Source organism: Octopus sinensis, linkage group LG4 (genome assembly GCF_006345805.1).
Source record: "Octopus sinensis linkage group LG4, ASM634580v1, whole genome shotgun sequence".
Classification (NCBI taxonomy): domain Eukaryota; kingdom Metazoa; phylum Mollusca; class Cephalopoda; order Octopoda; family Octopodidae; genus Octopus; species Octopus sinensis.
In genome coordinates this window covers 133,071,107-133,089,212 of record NC_043000.1, presented here as the reverse complement: position 1 = coordinate 133,089,212, position 18,106 = coordinate 133,071,107, and the positions used below count along the sequence as shown (strand labels likewise).

General features: G+C 36.5%; 1 protein-coding gene across 3 annotated transcripts in view; it reads left to right on the top strand.

Annotated features, from left to right (window-relative positions):
• The window catches only part of LOC115210808, a 391,785-nt gene that overhangs the window by 116,546 nt on the left and 257,133 nt on the right, over window positions 1-18,106 (top strand). Inside the window, exon 1 of one of the 3 annotated variants that reach the window (XM_036502502.1) lies at window positions 13,757-14,248. The exons of the other annotated variants lie outside the window; for them this stretch is intronic. The gene's annotated coding sequence lies outside the window, so the exon portion shown is untranslated. Of the gene's footprint in view, window positions 1-13,756; window positions 14,249-18,106 lie in introns of those variants that run through there. 3 annotated transcript variants of the gene reach the window in all.

Genomic DNA, 18,106 nt, shown 5'->3' with positions numbered 1-18,106 from the left:
ATTATTAGGAATTGTATTCGCTTACTTGTGTTAGTCATTTTTGACTGTGGCCATGCTGGAGCACTGCCTTTTTAATCAAAGAAATCAACCCCAGGACTTATTCTTTGTAAGCTTGGTACTTATTTTATCGGTCTCTTTTGCTGATCTGCTAAGTTACAGAGATGTAAACACACCAGCATCGGTTGTCAAACAGGGACAAACAGGGACAGACAAAGGGATTAAGTCCATTACATCAACCCAAATGCGTAATTGGTACTTTATTTATCGACCTGGAAAGGATGAAAGGCAAAGTTGGTCTCGGCAGAATTTGAACTCAGAACATAATGGCAGACGAAATACTAATTCACATTTCGCCCGGCGTGCTAACGATTCTGCCAGCTCGACTGCAATGTAGCAAACCACTCAGTGCTTTTACTGTTTCCATTACTAGGTTGTATCTGATACACGGTACCTATTTAGTGGCCAGTGGACTGGGCCAGGTAGTATTGTTTGGTTTGACAATAAACACTGTGCAGTGTCAGTTGTAGGAGGTGAACCATTGAACTTTTAGTTAGTATACTATTATACATGCTTATGTGTATGTGTGTGTATTTATAAATATATATATATATATATATATATATATATATCATAGAAAAATGTTACAAAAAGAAAATAGATACTACACATGGTAATGTGTATGTGTGTATATATATATATACATAAAGCTATTATGTAAACATTATTTTAAACAGATGTTTTAGGATTATTCTTTGGATAAAGGAAAACCAAATCAAAAATGTAATAAAAGCAGACAGATAAACAGACAAGGAGAGGGAGAGAGAGAGAGAGAGAGAGAGAGAGGCAGAGAAATAAAAGCTAGAAATATAGGCTGATAGATAACAGGTGTAAGGAAGAAATCTGACAGTTTTAGCTCTGCTTGTTATCAACTTCTGTAGAGTTGCACTTCTCAAGTGATCCGTTGTAAGGTTTCAGTAAAAAGTTACCACAAATAGGTACTCTATGAATTTGACATTTCTTGTAGATCTTCACAAGTTGCAGAGTGGGGTGGGGGTATGGACATGGACTTCTGTTATTTCTTTTTTTTGTTGTTATTGTTGCTACTGTTGTTGTTGTAACTGCTGTTGTTTACTCTTTACTCTTTTACTTGTTTCAGTCATCTGACTGCGGCCATGCTGGAGCACCGCCTTTAATCGAGCAATCGACCCCGGGACTTATTCTTTGTAAGCCCAGTACTTATTCTATCGGTCTCTTTTGCCGAAACGCTAGGTGACGGGGACATAAACACACCAGCATCGGTTGTCAAGCAATGCTAGGGGGACAAATACAGACACGCAAACACACATGCACACACACACACACACACACACACACACACACACACACATATATATATATACATATATACGATGGGCTTCTTTCAGTTTCCGTCTACCAAATCCACTCACAAGGCTTTGGTCGGCCCGAGGCTATAGTAGAAGACACTTGCCCAAGGTGCCACACAGTGGGACTGAACCTGGAACCATGTGGTTGGTAAGCAAGCTACTTACCACACAGCCACTCCTGCTGTTGTTTAATTCTAATTTTATATCAGATATTGTATATTGTGTATCTAGGACTACATCGTTTAATGTGTTCTTTCATTCTTTTTATTCAAGATGGTAGAGTGAAATTTAGGGGAAATTTAGGGGCTGGTATTTCATGCAGTGCAAGCAACCATGCAAAACCACCTTGTTGATTCATTTTGTAATTGTTATCTCTCTAGGTTTTGTAGTTGATAAATTGTTTTTGCTGGTGTGGTGCCTTAGGTCTGTAATGGAATTCATTCCAGCTACAAGCATCCAATTTTTCTGTTTCAAGGTAGCATATCTAGGCGCAGGAGTGGCTGTGTGGTAAGTAGCTTGCTTACCAACCACATGGTTCCGGGTTCAGTCCCGCTACATGGCAACTTGGGCAAGTGTCTTCTACTATAGCCTCGGGCCGACCAAAGCCTTATGAGTGGATTTGGTAGACGGAAACTGAAAGAAGCCCGTCGTATATATGTATATATATGTGTGCGTGTGTGTTTGTGTGTCTGTGTTTGTTCCCCTAGCATTGCTTGACAACTGATGCTGGTGTGTTTATGTCCCCGTCACTTAGTGGTTCGGCAAAAGAGACCGATAGAATAGGTACTGGGCTTACAAAAGAATAAGTCCCGGGGTTGATTTGCTTGATTAAAGGTGGTACTCCAGCATGGCCGCAGTCAAATGACTGAAACAAGTAAAAGAGTAAAAGAGTAATATTTAAGACTGTTAGTCAATGTGTTCTTTGTTTCTCCTTGCTTCCAAACCATATGATTTAGGGTTCAGTCTAACTGCAGGGTACCTTGGGCAAGTGTCTTCTACTAAAGTCTTGGGCTAACCAAAGCCTTATGAGTGAATTTAGTAGATGGAAACTGAAAAAACCTGTTGTATATATGTGTGTCTGTGTTTGTATCCCATGGACACTTGACAACCGGTGTTGGTGTGTTTACACCCCTGTAACTTAGTGGGTTGCCAAAAGTGACTGATAATATAAATACCAGGCTTCAAAAAAAGTACTGGGGTTTGCTTGACTTAAATTATTTAAGGTGGTGGCCACAGTGTGTCTGCAATTTAATCACTGATACAAGTAAAAGATAAAAGATAATGAACCGGATGTATTGATCTACTGCCATGTCAAAGAGAAAGTGTCGAAGAGAGTGTCAAACAATATATAGAGAGTGAGTGAGTGACTAAGAGCAAACATAAAATGAAAGTGAGTAGAAGGATGAGATAGCACTCTATCCTGACTGGGAAATAAAGCACGAGTAATAGTGAGAGAATTAAAATTTGAGTGGATTGTAGTAAGAGATTAGCTTTATGTTGTTTTAAGCAGAATGAGAATTTGACACTCTTCATAACTGATAAATTATGATGGAAAACTTGAAATCACAGTTTTACTGTGAATATTGTAATTAAAGTACTTCTGGAATAATGATAACTATTTGTTACTCTTTCAATAGTTTATAAATGATATTGTAATATTTTTGTAATTATCATCATTTCAATTAAATCTTTATAACTGTCTTTAAGCCATTTAGTAATATTGGTTAATACAATCCTGTCAATTTGCTTTTATGAATGTTATAAGTTGAAGAACTGATATTTTTGATGGCAGTCATATTAATGTATATATGGAAGGATGGAAATGACATAAATGGGAATGTAAATAGTTTCACTTTCAAATGCGTATTTTCTTTAAATACTTACATTACTGAATGTTAAGATTGAATTGAAAAAAAATAATCAATTTTAGGCACAAGCATGGCTGTGTGGGTAAGAAGCTTGCTTTACAACCATGTAGTTTTGGGTTCAGTCCTACTGCACAGTACCTTGGGCAAGTGTCTTCTGCTATACTAATGTGCCAACTAATGCCTTGTTAATGAATTTGGTAGACAGAAACAGTGTGGAAGTTCATCATATATATATATATATATATATATATATATATATATATATATATCATCATCATCATTGTTTAACATCCGCTTTCCATGCTAGCATGGGTTGGACGATTTGACTGAGGACTGGCGAACCAGATGGCTGCACCAGGCTCCAATCTGATCTGGCAGAGTTTCTACAGATGGCTGTCCTTCCTAATGATAACCACTCCGAGAGTGTAGTAGGTGCTTTTATGTACCACCAGCATGAGGGCCAGTCAGGTGGTACTGGCAACGGCCATGCTCAAATGGTGTTTTTTACGTGCTACCTGCACAGGAGCCAGTCCAGCTGCACTGGCAACGATCTCACTCAAATACTTTTTCACGTGCCACCAGCACAAGTGCCAGTAGGGCGACGCTGGTAACAATCACGCTCAAATGGTGCTTTTTACATGCCACCGGCATGGAAACTAGTCAGCTGCTCTGGAAACAATGATGCTCGGATGGTGCACTTAGCACTCCACTGGTAAGGATGCCAGTCATGCGATATATATGTCCAAGTATGTCAGTCTTTGTGTCTGTTTGTCACCCCTTTTCCTTGCTGCTTGACATGGCTTATTTACATCCCTATAACGTAGCAGTTCAGTAAAAGGAACTGATAGAATAAGAACTACTTTTAAAAAATAAAAAGACATAAGTACTGAGAGTGATTTGTTTGGCTAAATCCATCCAAAGCACTGCCCTAGCATGGCCGTTGTCCAATAACTGAAACAAGTAAAAAGTAAATGATAAAATATAGAATAAAGATGACATAAATGAAAATTCATGCAGATTAGATACTCAGAGTTATAGGTTAAACCAGTGGTTCCTAAAGTGGGCTGTACCTATTTCTTTATTACCCACAAGGGGCTAAACATAGAATGGACAAACAAGGACAGACATAGGTATTAAGTCGATTACAACAATCCCAGTGCATAACTGGTACTTAATTTATCGACCCCGAAAGGATGAAAGGTAAAGTCGACCTCGGCGGAATTTGAACGCAGAACGTAACGGCAGACGAAATACCGCTAAGCATTTTGCCCGGCGTGCTAATATTTCTGACAGCTCGCCGCCTTAAAGTGGGCAGTACCACCCCGCTGGAGGTAGTGGAAAATCTGGGGCAGGGTGGGGGGCACTGAAGAATTGTGGGGGTGATAAAAGTGTGGCCAAAAGGGGACAATGCATGTAAAAACAACAAAATAATGGATTAATTAGGTTAAGTTTTTATTTATGAAAGACTATTGTTTTGAATTTGCTGCAGAAGGTGGTCTATGTTTTTGGGGGTGGGGGAGTGGTGGTGGCGCTAGGAATGTGGTCTGGGTGGGAAGGCAGTTTGGGAACCCCTGGGTTAAACTATAGTAAATATCTCAAAATGAGTTTGACTGGCCCTTATGCCGGTGGCACATAAAAGCACCCACTACACTCTCGGAGTGGTTGGCATTAGGAAGGGCATGCATCTGTAGAAACTCTGCCAGATCAAGATTGGAGCCTGGTGCAGCCATCTGGTTCACCAGTCCTCAGTCAAATCGTCCAGCGCATGCTAGCATGGAAAGCGGACATTAAATGATGATGATGATGATGATGATGAGGTTGACCAAATAACTGATGGCACATGGACCCCTCACGAAAATAAAACTAACCTGCTTTGGAGAAAATGCCATGCATTACTCAAGTTGTTGGTGTGTCATGTTATTTCAAAGATGCTCATTGTTGTCACTTAACATGTATTTATATAGAAAGAACAAAAGTATTCAATAATGAAAGCATTTGAAGAATGATGGTGTTCAACAATGAAACCATTTACATTTTCAATTATTTCTTTGATGTTCTTCCATAGTTAAGGTTGATGGGAACTAATCGATATGAACCATGTTTATAGGAGTGTCAGCTATTCAGTGAACCAGTAAAAATGTAATCTGAAAAGCTGATATTTTTTATGGCAGAAGTATCATGTGTTTGTATATCATCCTGACCCATTAATTTTGATGGGCAGCATGTACTGTCATATCTACAAATTATTGGTCTTGATCTTTTGGTTAAGATCAAAGTGTATTTATTTTACTACTACAAGCAAATAGAACTAACAGAGTCTTTTGACAAAACATATGTGGACGTTTTCACCCTATTATTTTGAATAGATGCCTCATCCTCTACAATTAACAAAACTGTCACCGTTTTTCATAATTGGTTCACAAGAATATATATATATATGTTGCTTATTTTGATTTTATATCATCATCATCATCATCATCATCGTTTAACGTCTGCTTTCCATGGGTTGGACGGTTCAACTGGGGCCTGGGTAGCCCGAAGTATATATATATATATATATATCAACATGCAAGCACACACACATAAGTGTTATTCTCTTTTCACTCTAAAAATTAGAGATTGTCCCATCAAGTTTTGTTGTTCATTTACCCCCTTATTCCCCTGCCTATGAAGAAAACTTATAGCAAATAGCTGTTTAAATCAAAAATAAACTGGCAATTTGCTAAAATGGTTAGCCTAATTTGCATATCATGCATTGAATAATAAATAGATATTTGTGGAGACGCAATGGCCCAGTGGTTAGGGCAGCGTACTCGTGGTCGGAAGATCGCAGTTTCAATTCCCAGACTAGGCGTTGTGTGTGTTTATTGAATGAAAACACCTAAAGTTCCATGAGGCTTTGGCAGGGGGTGGTGTTGACCCCTGTTGTACTCTTTTGCCCCAACTTTCTCTCATTCTCTCTTCTTGTTTCTTGAGTAACGCTGTGATGGACTGGCGTCCTGTGCAGCTGGGGGGAACACATATGCCACAGAAACCGGGAAACCAGGCCCATGAGCCTGGCTAGGCTTGAAAAGGGCGCATAAATAAAAAATGCATAAAACAGCATACATTAGAAAAGTTAAGATAAATTTTAAGCAATTAAACAATAGTGTTTATTCCTTTTGCTGTAAAACTTAATGCAACTTGTTATTCCCTTTGCATTCAGCAACACAAAGGAGTTCATCCTAACATGTTTCACAGTTCCTTGACCAAACATCAGAGGACAAGTAACCCTCATTTCTATGGCCACAAAAAGAACTTGTAGAAAATAGCTATTTAAATCAAGCACAAACTAGAATTTAGCTGTATAACGTGTTTTTGGTGACATGAGTCTTGGGTCTTCTTCTTTCCATCTATTCTGATTCTAGTTTCCATAGATATTGGAACAGCCAATATATTGTGTTGCACAATGTCTCCATTAGATATGTTTGGCAACACCATCAGCTAAGACAATGCAGTCACTCTCACTTGTAATTGAAGTAATCTGCAAGATAACTTACAGCAAGTTGCAGGAGTGGCTGTGTGGTAAGTAGCTTGCTTACCAACCACATGGTTCCGGGTTCATTCCCACTGCATGGCACCTTGGGCAAGTGTCTTCTACTATAGTCTTGGGGTGACCAAAGCCTTGTGAGTGGATTTAGTAGACGGAAACTGAAAGAAGCCCGTCGTATATATATATATGACCTTGTGTGTACCGTTGGCGATTTTTTTCCTGTCTTCCCTTCTCTGGATCTTTCCTTCTCCTATGTTTCCGACGAAGAGCTCCGCTTGAAACGTTAAACCCTCCTTCTTTCCGTCTTTCCTGAGCGTCCAATAATACTATATTTGTTCCACGTCCTCGTGTTGTGTTTTTTTGTGCTTTCTTGTTTGGATTAACTATGTGTGTGTGTGTGTGTGTGTGTGTATTTGTGTGTCTGTGTTTGTCCCACCAACATCGATGGACAACTGATGTTGGTGTGTTTACATCCCTGTAACTTAGCAGTTTGACATAAGAGACCGATAGAATAAGTACGAAGCTTACAAAAAATAAGTCCTGGGATCAATTTGCTCGACTAAAGGTGGTGCTCCAGCATGGCCGCAGTCAAATGACTGAAACAAGTAAAAGAGTAAGTAGCAAGCAAAGAAGTGGTCTATTTGCTCATCTATCAGTTCTAATTGTCGTACATATGTGGAGATCTCTGTTGCTTCCTTGTTGTTCAGAACTATATTTATATAAGCTTAATTATTCTGTCACATATGTTTGACTATATCAATTATGTTTATCTCTGTTTTTCCGCTATCAATATCTCTTCTCCTCAATTCCAGTGTTGTTACCCACCCACAAGAATTTCAAAATGGGTTTCTAGCCTATGAGAAGTCTGGTAGAAACTTCACTCCATCTTCTCTCTTGTACACACCACACATCAACTTGCTCCTGCTCTAGCATTTCAGTTGTCCATGCTGGCATGGGTTGGATGGTTTGACCAGAGCTTGTAAGCTGAGGGTTGCATGAGACTCCAGTCTGATTTGGGCACAGGAGCTAGTTGCATGACACCAGTATCTGGCACAACTACAATTTCGCTTGGCTTGATGGGTCTTTCACCACTCAAGCACAGCATATTGCCAAAGGTCTCAGTCAATTGCCATTGCCTCTGTGAGGCCCAACGCTCAAAATGTGCTTTTCACGTGCCACTGGCACAAGTGCTCTAGCATTTCTATAATCTCTCCAGACTTACTTACCTTCATGCTAGTGTTGATGGTAGGAAATTTTAGGTTTTTACCTGAGAAGGAGAGGCAACAGTTTCTAGTAGATTTGGAGTGTTTAGTATCTGTTTTATGTATTGGAAAAAAATAGAATTAGTGTAGAATGGAGGATAGATATTTATATGCAAATAATGGTCATTTGCAATGATTACCAAACGAGATGAGTGGAATATGTCTAATGATCAAACTAGTGAGAGAGACAACATTGTACAGCATGGATGGAGATGAAGTTATAAAAGGTGTTCAGTTCAGTTCAGTGCAATTTCCAATGGCTTCTTTTTACTATTGTTCTTTCATTAATGACCAGGTTTCAACCCCAATTTATACGATCTAAAATGCAGCGTAATATAATAGTACTGAAAAACAGAGAAAATTATCTTTATTCACATAGCAATATTATATTCTACATATCCACAATTCACTACATCAGATATTAAGAAAATAACTCTCTGCAATGTAAAGTGTAGTTACTTTTATGTCCGACCTGTCAAAACAAAGGTAGGGGCATAGTTTTCTTGAATCACATGGATACTTTGCTTAATAATAGAGATTATGATTGAGAAATAATTTAATTTTCATTTGATGAACTGTAAAATGAAACACAAAATAGCAGAGTTACATGCAAAATAAAGTGTGGGTTTCACGGAGGCAATGTGGCCAATCCTGGTGTTACATAACCAGCACTTGTGCCAGTGGCACGTGAAAAGCACATTTTGAGCGTTGGGCCTCACAGAGGCAATGGCAATTGACTGAGACCTTTGGCAATATGCTGTGCTTGAGTGGTGAAAGACCCATCAAGCCAAGCGAAATTGTAGTTGTGCCAGATACTGGTGTCATGCAACTAGCTCCTGTGCCCAAATCAGACTGGAGTCTCGTGCAACCCCTCAGCTTACCAGCTCTGGTCAAACCATCCAACCCATGCCAGCATGGACAACTGATGTTAAATAATAATGATGATGATGATGATGATGATGATGATGATGACAACGCCGCTGCCGACGACGACTTCCACTGTATGCTTATTAAACATATAAATTTGTTTACAGTTTTAATCTAATATACATTGTTGATGCTTCAGTTAATGCTTAACGCATTGTCAGTAGATAATCAACATGTGGCCAACTTTCTACCGCTATGTAAATAAGGTTGTGTCTATTCTGTATTCTGATCTTACATTTATCATAGAGTAGTGTTCACTGAATCTTCTCAACAGGCACAGAAAAGTAAATAAACCTGATGATGGCTTTACCAACATTAGAAACAAATTGATTGGTTACCTTACTGTATTTCCTTGGCTGCTGAGAGCATTGTGGTTGAATTATGGTGTCTGTTTTCACACTGAAGCTAAAATGTGTGTGTGTGTGTGTGTGTGTGTGTGTGTGTGTGTGTGTGTGTGTGTGTGTGTGTGGTGTGTGTGTGTGTGTTTACACATACACACATAATTCAAATCAAGATGAAGTGACAGTTTGAAATTATGAATTATTGATTTATTGTGGGTTTTAATTGGTGAATTTTCCTAATCATAATAAAGATCACTTATAAAAGTATATTACTTATATAAACCCATAAGTGATAGTGGGAGAGAATAATTTGTATAGCAGGACAGGTCACTGGTGTTAGTTTAATAAATGATGAAATGCGGCAGTTGAGGATACATGAGATGATTTCATAGCTGTAGAAAATGAAATGAAATGAAATAAAATAACTTATGCTTAAACCATGAAATAAGATAAAACACATGGAATCACTTGTAATACTTTGGAGTTTGGACAGCTCCCTGCTAGTCAGCTCCATGTTAAGCCATCCAACCCATGCCAGCATGGAAAGAGGATGCTAAATGATGATGATGATGATGATGATGATGATGATGATGATGATGATGATGATGAAAATGATGAAGCTGCCTTGTAAGTGAATTTGGTTAGCAGAAACTGTGTGGAAGCCCATTGTGTGTGCATGTATTTTTTGTATTTGTCCCTCCTGCCACTTAACGACCAGTGTTGGTTTGTTCACATCCCTGTGACTTAGCAGTTCAGCAAAAGGGGTTGATAGAACAAGTTCCAGACTTTAAAAAGAATAATTACTGGGGGCAATTTGTTTGGTTAACCCTTTAGTGTTCGCATTATTCTGTCAAAATTAATGCTTTTTAATCCACATTCTTTTGAACTAATCATGCATTTTCTTGTAGCTATGAGATTTTGATGAGGTAGCTGTTAATTTTTAAAATGATATTGTAGGGTTGGTGTGAGAGACCAGATCTGGCCAGTTTGAGCATAAAACAGGCAGAATACTTTTGGCCGGATATGGCCAGTTTAAATGCTAAAGCGTTAAACTCTTCTGGGCAGTGCTCCAGCATGACCATAGTCCAATGACTGCAACAAGTGATAGATAAAAGCTGTTATGTGCAAAGAGATAAGATTATGTTGGTATAGCAACGTGATACATATGAATGATAACAGTTGAGTGAAGAAGCATTTGACAATCCAAATAGAAGGAGTTATAGGAATAAGTAGTGATGGGCAACTGAACCTCATAAAGGTGATGACAAAGGACTACAATCAGGGGCAAGATGGTGTGATTGAGCAGACCCATCAAACCCAAATTTGTATGGGAAAAGGAAATAGACATTAAAATCATGGTTTTTATCATTGTTGGAAATAGCTAATTCAATGAACCAACAAAATCTGTTATATTTCTTGTGAATGTCCATGGAACTTTTCTTTCAATACAGTATATTATTGTCTTAGAAATTTTAGGCACCATGGAATGAACATGGTAGTTAGGTAATAAGGAATTAAGAGATTTTAAAAAGAAAATAATACAACAGAAACAATATGTCCTATATATATCATCCTAGCTACATGGTTTCGGGTTCAGTCCCACTGCGTGGCACTTTGGGTAGGTGTCTTCCACTATAGCCCCGAGCCGACCGAAGCTTTGTGATTGAATTCGGTAGGCAGAAGTTCCTGCCATGTGTGTATGTGTGCGTATAGCTGCTCAGTGCCTCTCCAAAAGAGAGAGAGAGAGAGGATATCACTTGTGATACACAAGACAAGCAAAAGATTAAAATGGTAGATATTGATTGTGAAATGCATGAATTTAAATTCAAAGCCTGTGAAGTTTAGAGTTGAACTTCGAAAGTCAAAAACTCAGTTTTGGGTTCATTTCTAGACTTAGTATATCAGTGAGAGGGGTTGGTGCACTGTAAAGCTGCTGAGAAGAAAGCCTCAAAATGTATACATTCTCACCTGATGACATCTGAAACCTACTGGTGTCCAGTATGCGGGGTTTTTGATTCAGTGCACTTACACAGGCAACCTGTTCCCAAGTCTCTTATTACAGTCTTTGTGTATTTTCAAAATCATTTATGATATTTGTTTGATCATTTTTTATGCTTGTTTTTCTCTGCTAGCATGGGTTACATCATCATCATCATCATCGTTTAACGTCCGTTTTCCGCGCTAGCACTGGTTGGACGGTTCGACCGGGGTCTGGGAAGCCAGGGGCTGCACCAGGCTCCAGTCTGATCTGGCAGTGTTTCTACAGCTGGATGCCCTTCCTAACGCCAACCACTCCATGAGTGTAGTGGGTGCTTTTTACGTGCCACCTGCACAGGTGCCAGGGGAGTCTGGCATTGGCCACAATCGGTTGGTGCTTTTAACATGCCACTGGCATGGAAGCCAGTTAAGGCGGCGCTGGCATCGGCCACGTTCGGATGGTGCTTTTTATGTGCCACCGACACATGGATATAATATCATGGTATTATTTTACAGCTTTCAGGTAAGGGACCTTATATTTCACCTGTTTACAAAAGCACATAGCCAATGGGCGATTTGTTGACAGGGGAAGCAGCAACAATGTCATTACTGGTTGCTCAGTGGTATTCAGCGAAGTGCTCATATACACAGATATACAAATGATCTCATATGCATGCATCCATCCATCCAGAAACTTTCAGATTTCATCTAAAAAACTTTAGTCAACTTGGGACTATAGTAGAAGAAATTTTGTGCAAGGTGCTCACAGTTGCACTGAACTTGAACCTACTTACCTAGGAAGTGAACTTCTTCACCACACAGCCATGCCTACATCTGACCATTTGTAATATTATAAAATATAACCAAATGTTGAGTTATGTTTATATATTTGTTTTGGCTAAACTGGCAAAATGACCATTCCTAAATACAACAACAAATGTTGAGTGTTTTATTAAAAACATTAAAAACATTACTCTAAAGTAATTTAAAATTCAGTTAAGAATATCTCCTGGATGTTTTAATATTAATTTTAATAAACAGGTATCTGATGTACCTTTGCTTTATAGATATATAAGAGAATAAGTGTTCATAAGTGCATAATTAAATTTTATTAATTTGAATAAATTGCCAGCATAGCACTATTTATGCAATAATCCCCCTGCCACCTCCTTGACCCTTTGACACATGAAGTCAGTTAAGTATTCAAACTCCTTCAGTTATATGCTGTTCTGTTCGTCCTTGTCCTATTACAAACAGCTGAAGGGTGACAAACTATTCTTCTAGGTATGTCATTTCATATCTCACACAAAACAAAAACTCATAACCCCAAATCTCCCAAGTGGTTCATCCATTACTGCTCTACAGTTTTTCAAGTAAAGAATACATCTACAACAGTTGAAGAAAATCACTCATCCTGAAAAATTCTTATGGTTAATGAATAGCTTTTGTCCAATGCTGCAACCCCTGTGTGTTCATCATCTGAACTGTGAAAGATGCCTCCATGCATTGCATAACCTGCAAAAATTCCTTACTCCCAAACTGCAACTGATCTTTTTGGCTTCTTGCCCCAAAAATTTCTGCCAACTTTTATGATTTTCCTTCCCTCTACTCTTCAACCTTGATAATTCTACGAGCAGTGACTTGGTACATGAATTGCTAACAATGCTACCTGATTTCAGCTCTTTGATCAGTGGCTTCCTCTCATATCACATCATCATGGTGTATGTTTATTAAGTTCTTACTGACCCTCGCTCTTGTATAACCCAACACTTTGTTATGTCCCCAATACTTATGCAATTTAAACATTATGCTTGCTGTCACCTGTGACATCATCTCCTACTTGGGTGATATCACCATTTAATCCTTAACATTACATACCCAAGCATCATCTACATGTAACTAAGGTATCTTGCATCAAATTTGCACCTACTCCATGAACAGAGAGCTTGAAAACATTCTCTAGTAGTGTCATATCAATCTTATGTTCAACAGCAAAAAGACACAATTGCTGCACATTTCAAGATGACATTATCATACCTTCTCCTAAATATAAACAGTTTGAACCCTCAGGATCCCTACATATTCCAAGCTGTACTATCACTATGATCTTTCATGGACAGGGCACATCCTATCCTCATTTTAGTAAAGACTGCATCACAAATAGTAGCCTTCTTTTTCAAGGTCAGAAAACACTTCATCCTTCAACTACTGACCCTTATACAAAACTCAGTGAAGACCTGCAATGAATTATGATTTACATATATGGAAGAGTGCTGCTTCTGTTGCTGCACTATAGATTTTCTCAACCATATCCAAAGAAAAAAAGCCATCCAATTGATTGTCATGAAGTCACTTGCCACAAATGTGATGTCTCCTTCCTCTGACCTTTCTACTACTACTATAATACCTTTCATCTCAGATCTTTCAGATTTTGTGTTGCTTCCACTCAGACAATCTTTCTCTTGTTTATCTCTCTCTTGCTTTCACTACTCACATTGTGGCCCACTCAAGACTTGCATTAACTACAGCACCCAATCCTTCCTCCCCAGAACACTATCTTCTAGAATTCCCACCCTGCACATTTATTTGTATAACCGTGCAAAAGGAACATTAACATTGTCAATTTTACCAGTATTAAAGAACGTAGAAAGTCTGTGGGCATTGCACCCTTTCCTCCAGAAAAGTCCAGTTAAAAAAAAAAAGATAATAATTATAAAATAAAAATTCTATATAAAGGTTAGGGTGGTTGGGGTTGGAATGCATGTGACCAAAACCACCTGACTTAGATGTACTCAGTCAGGACCGATTCTGAGCAAAACAACAACTACTAAAGTAGTACAAGAGGTTGATGTGCTACTTGCATGGTATAATAAATGTAGTTTTATTCACATACTGCTTCTCAGTCTCCAACCTTTGCTGGATGTCAACCAAAAAATGAGGATTGGTAATGGAACAGGTACGTAACAAAAGATTGTTCAGATGCTACCCCAGTCTGTTGTTTGTGACGTGACAGTTTTAAATTTCAGACTTACTTACAGTCAGCTTTTGCTGTGCGAAGAGTATTTCTTCGTGATATATCAATGCGTGTGTGTTCAAATTGTAGTCCGCACTTCAGTGACTATAATTCGATATCACATAGATGAATGTATTGGATATACCATGACGGATATACACACGCAAACATGTACACACACACACACACACACACACACACACACACACACACACATACAGACATACTGTAATTGCATGCAAATATTTTGCACCATTATTACGTCAAGAAAATTAGATAAATGATGATGTGAAATTCTAAAATTTAAATCTAATCAACAAATAAAATTTTTTTATGCACATTTAATTTTTAAGTTTTGATGAGATCACTTTATACTTTTTTTGCGTTTTCTTTTTCTTATTGTGTCTCTCTTTCACTACCCCCCTCTCTCTCTTTCTCTCTCTATGTATATATATATATATATATATATATATATATATAATATATATATATATATATATAAATACATAAATACCTATGCACACAAACACACACACACTAGCACATACATATACATACATATATATACCAACCACACAAACATGAGTTCACACCCATGACTCATAAATGCACATATAATCACACTTTATGGCAGTGCTCCAACACAGCCAGAATCACAATTATTTAATGATTTGATCCAAATATATAAAAACACATTCATAATACATGTGTGCATGTGCACGCACGCGCACACGCATGAGTGTGTATGTATGTATGTATGTATGTATGTATGTATGTATGTATGTATGTATGTATGTATGTATGTATGTATGTATGGATGGATGGATGGATGGATGGATGAATTATAATTTCAAATTTTAACTATCTTGATGTTTATTGAATATCTTTTAAGATATTCTAAATAGTCTAAACCTGTATTGAGTCCTTTCATTAGTGAATGCTGTTATTTATCTCTTAATACTGGCATTGTGTATGTATGTATATTATCTATATATATGTGTGTGTATGAGAGACAGAGAGAGATGTATAATGTATTCAATCACTTACTTAAGAGATAATTCAACCCAACTAACTGTAATTATTTAATTGATTACACAGTCATTAATTTTGTTTACTATTTATATATGTATATGTATATCTATTCACCAAATTATTTGTTCTCTTATTTATTCAATTATTCTAAAATTGTCATTAATTGTCCTTAATATTTTCCAAACTGAGAAAGTACTTAGTTAAGAGACATAGATATATAAATTTATAAATACTTTTCAAAGTGACCTTGAAAACTTGGTTTTCTAAATGTATACAAGGATACTAGTGTGTGTGTGTATGTATGTGTGTATATTTTACATGTGATTCATTGAAATTCAATAATATGTGCATTGAAATTCTGTTCTATTTATGTAAATTATTATACTTGCCAGTTGTTAGCTGTTGGCATGCTTAAAGAGTAGTAAAAAAGTGACGAAAGGATGCACCATATAGTGTGTTTGTCATCTGTCTACCCAAGCAGATGAATATATATATATATATATATACACAATTATATACATATATAAATGTGCATGCGTGTGTGTATATATAATATATATATATGTATGCATATGCATGTATATGTATAAATGTTTGTATGTATGTACGTATATACATATATATATGTATATATTTATATATATGTATGCATATATATGTGTATATATATATATATAATATATATATATATAATATATATATATATATATATATTTATATATGTATGTATATATGTGTATATGTATATATGTGTATGTATATGTGTATACGTATGTATATATGTGCATATATATGTATATATGTGCATATACGTATATTTATAAATATATATGTATATATATATATATTATATGTGTGTATGTGTATATGTGTATGTGTGTGTGTATATATATATTCAAAAATTCTGTGTAGTTAAATATTACTTTGTTTAACAAATAGTAGATGCGATTGTTATTGTTGTTGTTGTTTTGTGTGTGTGCTTGCGTATGCGTGTACTCATGTGCATGTGTATAGCCTCTGTCTATATATATACATATATATACACACACACACACACGAACAAATTTATTCTTCATATAATTACGCTAATGATATATTCACACAGAGATTTGTGTACATTCACAGAAATACTCCCATTAAACATCATTCATTCATTCATGTCTGCTTTCATTTGTTTATATATACACTCATCTGTTTATTTGTCAGCTGCGCACTTATGTAAATACATGCTTACACACACATAGATATATATTTATATATATATATAGGCACACACATATATATATATATATACATATTAAGGTTAATGTGTGTTTCAATAATAAACCTATCAGGAAAGTATTAGTTTAGTTTCTGTACATTACTTCCTTGTTTCTGTCTCGTCTTCCATTTGCGCTTGAGAATCTGTAGTAAAATGACTGGACTGAGATATTGCTGAGAAGTGTTCATTCATGAAGAAACTGAAAGAGAATCACTACCTTCCCCCGACACCATCACCCCCGATACCATCACTGTCAAATCACTCTGAAAAAAAAAAAAAAGTACCATAGTAGCAGCAGCAGCAGTAGCAGCAGCAGTAGTAGTAACAGAAGCTGTAGTTCAATTATAGAATATTGATCGGCTTCTGTGATTGCGGCTACCTGTGCCTCCACCTCAATAAAATCAATAGATCCATTCATAAATTTCTCATGCTACTGCTTCTATTTGCACCATGAGGAAGATGTTTTTTTTTTCTTTTCTGCTGTACTATTTGCATGCATTCGTGTGTCTGTGTGTGCGCTTGCGTATGGGAAAATTTCTGAACCTGGTGACTTACTTGTGAATGACAGCTAAGTCTTTAAAAGTGAGACAGATAAATATTATTATTAATAATAATAATATTAATATTATTAATTTTATTATTATTACTTTGCAGCATGTTTTACCTATTTACTCAATTTTCTATTTTATGCTTTTCTTTTCCATATTTAACAAAAATACACTTCATTTTCAATTACCTGCCGTCTTTTCTTTGGACTTTAGGAAATGGGCTAATTTAGTTCTTCTTAGTTACCATTTATTATTCACCTATGTTTCTTTCCAATAAGTACCTGCTTGGTAATGAGTTTACCTGAGATGAAAATGCTAGGAGAATAATAAATTCTCAAGGAAGTTGGTTATAAACCTACTTACTGAAAGTAATCCCTGCTGATGAAAACATAACTCAGCTGATTCATTTTACCTGTTAGGAATTATTTCTTGTTATTGGCCTTAAGAATTTTCAACTTGGCTGCTCAAGTATCACTTCCTAAAATTCCCATATTCCATTGTCTTACTGGAAATCATGTTAGTTTTGTTCTACCCTCCCCAACCTCACTTTTGATTCCAAAGCATGAATGGATGTCTTACTAATTGGAACAATAGGCAAAACTATTTGTTTCTTGTCTTAGTTCTTATCCAAAATTTCAATTCTCTTTCTGAAATTTATATTATTTTATTAACAAATTTAGGTAGTATTTTAATAATGTTTAAAATTTAGGTACTATTTTAATAATGCTTAAAATTACACTTCATGTTTATGCTGACCTATAGAAAAATTCTTGACGTGTTCCGAAATTCATTCCTGGATTTCTGATTCATTCATAGAATATGTAAAGATTTATATAGGAATTGCAATTCTTTGAGAATCTTTCAGGATTTAAAACAGTTTTTTTTTAATTTTAAGAAGAAACTATTTCATATCAAGAAATAATTATCATATTGGAAATTTCACCATTAGATTCTTTAAGA